The sequence below is a fragment of the Miscanthus floridulus genome, chromosome 11, assembly GCF_019320115.1.
Source record: "Miscanthus floridulus cultivar M001 chromosome 11, ASM1932011v1, whole genome shotgun sequence".
In the NCBI taxonomy this organism is placed as follows: domain Eukaryota; kingdom Viridiplantae; phylum Streptophyta; class Magnoliopsida; order Poales; family Poaceae; genus Miscanthus; species Miscanthus floridulus.
Genome location: NC_089590.1, coordinates 83,853,266 through 83,859,265, shown reverse-complemented (window position 1 = coordinate 83,859,265; position 6,000 = coordinate 83,853,266).

Sequence of the window (6,000 nt, the reverse complement as noted above, 5' to 3'; positions counted from 1 at the left end):
CGAATATTTGATAGTAATTAAAAAGACTAAACATGAGGTAATTACAAAACTAATTGTATAAGCCACGACTAATTTATGAGACGAATTTATTAAGCCTAATTAGTTCATGATTAACCTATGTTTACTGTAACATCACATTCGCTAATCATAAACTAATTATGTTTAATAAATTCGTCTCACGAATTAGTCTTCGTTTATACAATTAGTTTTGTAATTAGTCTACATTTAATACTTCTAATTAAACATTTGATGTGACGGGACTAAAGTTTAGTCCTTAGTAAGGCATTTGCTTCCTCTGTTTAAAATCATCGAGTCATCTTTTATTTCGTGAATAAACTTTAATCCATAATAAATAAGTTAACATATTATTTGTATATAAAACTATAATTATAAATAAGTCCTGTAGCAGCAATTTTACATTACAGTAATATATAATAAATATTTAAATTTGAATTGGATATGTCGTCTCACAACAAAACAAGATATGTTTATTGATACTTGCTTATGGACAACGCATAATTTCATTGTTTCTTGGCGTGTGGGAAAAATTGTAAGGTATGGTTTGCTCTTTCTTTCTTTTCAATTTTTGTCATTATTAATGGTTAGTTTTGTTATGTCAGAATCTGTTGACTTGGGTTTAGATCTTTGAGATTTCACCTTAGGGGCGTTTGGTTGGTTGAATCGGTTCCGATTCTTCCGAGAAGCACTTAAAACGGTGTTAAACGGGTGAAAAGCGAAATGTTTCACTTGTAATGCCTGGGTTCCTGAATCGGCCAGGATATGTAGGCAGGGTATGTATTTTTGGCTAATAATTTTCAAAAAAAAACGTCTGTGGATGTAATTAGTGTCTGAAATACGTTTTGTGAAGAAAAAAAGAGTTCTGATCGTTTTGTCAGCTCGTTGGTTAAAACCAAACAGTGAAGTCGATGAGCTACGAAGCAGCTAGTGCTCGGATGTTCGAACGGACACCCACGTCCCGATGTAGCCCACGCCTGCGCCCATCCCGCCCGATCCACCGAGCCCGTTACTGATCGGCCCTTGGCTGCGCCCGTAAGGTCCCATCCCCGCCGGGCCCGTGTTACCCACGGCGTCTTGTCCCCGCCGCTCCCGCGTCCGTAGCAGCCAACCTTCTCTGTGTCTATGGGCCTCACCTAGGCGTCTACCGCGCCTCTCACGCCCCACGGGAGTCCAGCCTCCACCTGCTGGTGACCTCGCCGTTTCGTCGGAGGTCCCCTTAGCCCACTTCCTATGGTCGTCCATCGCGGCAGACCAACAGCCACCACACTACTCGGGCAGCAGCATGACCACCAAGGGCTTTGCTTGGGCTTCCACCATGTCTACATTCAGATATACTTTTGCAACATCAAGATGAAACAAATTATAACATACATCTGAAACAGATAAAACACTTAGAACATACACTTGCAACATAGTCATTGCAACATATGCAACATCCAAAGCTACTTTTGCAACACCCGATGAAATAATTGCAACATACGCCTGAAATAGATGACACTTTTGTAACATACACTTGCAACGTAGCCACTGCAGCATATGCAATATCAATATCTACTTATACAGCACCTAGATGAAACAATTACAACATACGTCTGAAAATAGATCAAACATTAGGAACATACACTTGCAACATATGTGTGTAGCCATTGCAACAAATGCAACATCTAGATCTATTTTACAATACCCAGATGAAAAACACTTGCAACATACGTCTGAAATAAATGTAACATTTGGAACATATACTTAAAACATACGTGCATATCCATCGCAACATATGCACCATCCAGATCTACTTTTACAAGTTCAATATGAAAACACTTTTAACATACATCTAAAAACACCTGAGATACTTGAAACATACGTTTACAACAAGTGATTTCAATGCAACATTGCTGACTGGCAGGCTCCTGAACATTGTGGAGAATGCCGAGGTGGCACGGGCGCGGTGGAGCCTAGTCGCGGCGTTGGCGCGGAGCTAGGTGACGGCGCACAGAGGGAGAGGTGGGAACTGTGCGACGACGGCGATGACGCAGAGGGCGGGTAGGATGGCGAGTGGGCGCCCAGACGCCTGGAAAACGCCAAAGCGACACAAGTGTGTTGGAGCCATGGAGGGCAGTCGCACGCGGTCGTAGCGCTGCGGCAGGCTGGACGAGCAGATTTGATTGGGGCGTGTGGACGAGCAGATACATCATTGGATGTCGTGGCCCACCAACTGGAGCATCCACAGATCTGTGAAGCCGGCGGCCGGTCGGACGGACATCCTACGCAAGAATTTCCTAGCGAGTTATTCAGATGAAGAAACCAACTGGACGACCAAAGATAGCCCTTTCCATCGCCTGTTCCAGCATGGCATACAACGGTATGACAACCCACCTTACCGCTGTCACAACAACACACGTGAAAATGGCACGTTCTTCTTTTTAAAAAAGTGCTAACTATCACGCGCTCCAAACTAGAAACCAGCCGGACGATCCCCTCTTCCACCTCCATAAAAACCACTCCCGAGCTCACATTTCATTTCCGAAAGCAAGCACACCTGATTAGCCACGGCCACCAGAACGCGTGCGGTAAACGGTAGCAAGCGCTAGGTCGACGTGAGCTAGCGTTCGCCGCGCATGTGGACAATGGAGCCTCTGGCCTACGACAACGACGATGACCAGTTGCAGGTATAGTTGGCCAAACGGGCCGCCCAGCACGGCACTAGCACAGGCACGACTAGGCATGTCCTAGCCAGGCACGGCACTACGCGGCATGGTAGACTAGCCGTGCCGTGCCGTGCCTGTTAGTGCCGGCGTGCCGAGGTGCTGGCCTAGGCACGACACTATTAGGTCTTAGCCGTGCGGTGCCGTGCCGTGTCACTGGGCACGGTGGCCCAGCAGTGCCCGTGCCGGCACTGGCACTACAAGTGATCAAACACCTCAAACTGATAAGAATATCAGGGACAAGTTCATCATCTCAAACACCTCAAACAGATCAGAATATCAAACACTTCATCATCTCAATCTTAAGTTACAAGTTCAGAGAACTTATCAAAGACACAAAGTTACATGTTCACAGAACTTATCAAAGACTCAAAGTCACATAATCACACAACCACAGGCAGAGAACAAGGGTTAGGGTTAGGGATCCATCCATCGCCACTCGTCGACGCCACGGTCCCTCAATGGCTTCAGACAAAACAGAGCAAGGGTTAGTAGAGATTGAGGGTTAGGGTTAGGGATTGAGCAAGGGTTAGGTCGACGATGACTTACCTTCAAAACCGGAGCACCAGAGTCACCGACGAGGTGGACGAGGCATGGATCCGGCCAAGAAGGATCTGGCCAGGAAACCGATGGATCTGACGAGGTCGACGACGAATCCGGCGAGGAAACCGACAGATCTAGCGAGGAAACCCATGAATCCGACCAGGAAACCGATGGATCCGGCGAGGTCGACGAGGGATCCGGCGAGGACGAAGCGAGATCAAGGGTTAGGGATTAAGCAAGGGTTAGGGTTAGGGATTGTGCTAGTGCCGGTCAGCGGTGGCTACAGAGGCCACCGGAGAGCGAGAAGAAGAGTGGAAGTCAAAGGCGAGAGAGGAGAGCGAGTCGCCGACGCGACGACGCTGACTCGCTGAGAGAGGAGAGCAAGGCGAGAGAGGAGTGGGCGAGACGACGCTGCGGGGGAGAGCCGAGAGCGAGGCGATAGAGACAGCGAGTGAGAGCAAATGAATTAGGGCAACGGAGACACGACCGGCCTGCCGGGACGGGCGGTTTTATACCCCCGATTCCAACAGTCGGATCCAACTGTCCAATGGGAGCGAGGCCGGGGATCCAACGGCCACCTGCGGCCGAGCCGTGCCGAGACGACCGATTTTTTTAGTTCTTTTTTGAAAGTTTCTCACAAAAATGCCCCTGGAGGTATGATTTCAAAATCTTGACCTTTAGCTCGGCGCCATCGTTGGTGGCGCCAAGCTTGGCGCCACTAACAACGGTGCCAAGCTGGCTGCTTTAACCCCGTGCCCAACATTCTTGTCCGAGCCTTATTCCCCTTCTTTCTCCTATAAGTGCACCGTAGAGATAGATTCCGTAGTAGTACGAGCTGATTTTTTTCAATCTTAACTACAAACTATCATGACTTGGACACCCTAAAATTTTACCATGAGATGATAATGTCAAATTTGGTTGCATTTGTACTATGAGATGGATATGTAATTTGAATTTTTACCATGGCAATGCCACATTGAATTTTATTGTGACTTGGATATGTTACAATCTGTCTAAATCTGTGATTTTACCATGAGATGGACATATGTATATTTACCACGAGATGGTCTGATTTTTTACCATGGCTAAGTCCAAACTTGACGAGACTTGTTTTGTTGTCATATCCTCAGAGAGTACTTAAACTCGTAGTAAGGTATTATATTGAGTTGCTATACAAATTTGGAAGATAAAATATCGCAAACATGTCAATTAACTGCTACAAAATAGCACTGTATTTAAACTTGTGGTCACTATTTGACCATGTTAAAAACTGATTTAGGTTTAGGTCCAAAAACAAAGTTTGTTGTACTCAACTCAAACTACAACTTCTATTAAAGGTCAAACTTTATATCTAGAAAAGAAACTATAGTTTTACTGTGGTCAAAACTGCATCATAAAAAAGGTGTTAACTATTGATCCAACACTTAGAAACATTTTTAGGCTCGTTCATCAACGTGAACCCTAGATCATTTTTTATCCTAAGTATTTCTATGTTGTTTTAAGTGCTCAAATATCAAGTCAGTGTAAAACTCTAGAGTTAGCCACATTTCTCAATATCCAAGTCATGGTAAAATTTTAAATTTGTCAATGTCCAAGTCATGGTAAAATTCTAGTCTCTAAGTCATAGCAAAAATTCAGACTTAGCCATTTTTTGCATATGTCTGTCCCACGGTAAAAATCAAATTTAACAATGTCCAAGTCATGGTAAAAATCCAGGCTTAACAAATTTCAGCATGTCCATCTCATGGTAAAACTAGGGTGTTAAGTTAGATTTAGAGGTCGGTGCCATGACCTATGGTGCCGAGACATTACCTCAGCTTGCCGCAATCCCGCAACAGGCTAGGCAGCGGGCATGCACTACCTCCGGTAGCATCGTCTCTGCCGCTCTGAATTGTCTCCCGGCACCCGCAGACGAACATGCCATGTCTCCATCACTAGTGGAATGAAACTGATCGAGCTGCATGCATGCTTCTCTGATCTCATGAATCGTGATGCGTGGGGTGGGGTTCTGACCGAACCTCGGCGTTGAGTCGGGCCGTGCCGAGGTTAGCGTCTCGGCGTCATCTGATCGCACGCCGACCTCTTGGCCCACGAAGCGTTGTTGGGCTGCCTGGGCCACGCGCCGGATGGTGCCAATAGCTCGGCGTGACTCCCCATAGCGCCGAATTTAGGCCTGTGGCGTTGGCTGACACGACGCCGACGTAGTGGGCCCCATGCGCCACCGTGTCACCGTCGACCGGGGTCGTCTATGACGTGGCAAGATCTTGGCGTCGTGTCAGTCGACGCCGACCCTCATACCTTGGCGTCATGTTCTAAGACGGCTAAAAATGGTCTATTTTCAACAAACGTTTTAACATAGATCTTTTTGTAAAAAATGTTTTCAAAAGAAACCAAAATGCAAAAATTGCACTCGGAGCGACAACAAGAACCTGGATGCTTACCTGGCGGCATCACCCACGTCGTCCTAGTCTAGGGCTGGTCGTGTTCTTGTGTACTGTATATTAACTTCATCCCGTTATAATTTATTAACGGGGGCTGGTCACACTTCCTGTGAATATCGTGCATTAGTTATGCAGGCTGTCCTTGATTGTTCACACACAGAGAGAGAGAGAGAGAGACTTAAAGTGTCCAAATACTTTGTTTGATAGAACAACATAGAGGAGAAACTTTATATGCTAAACATGAGTAGATAATAGATAGAGAATTTTCCTAAAAAAACGATAATAGATAAGGAAGA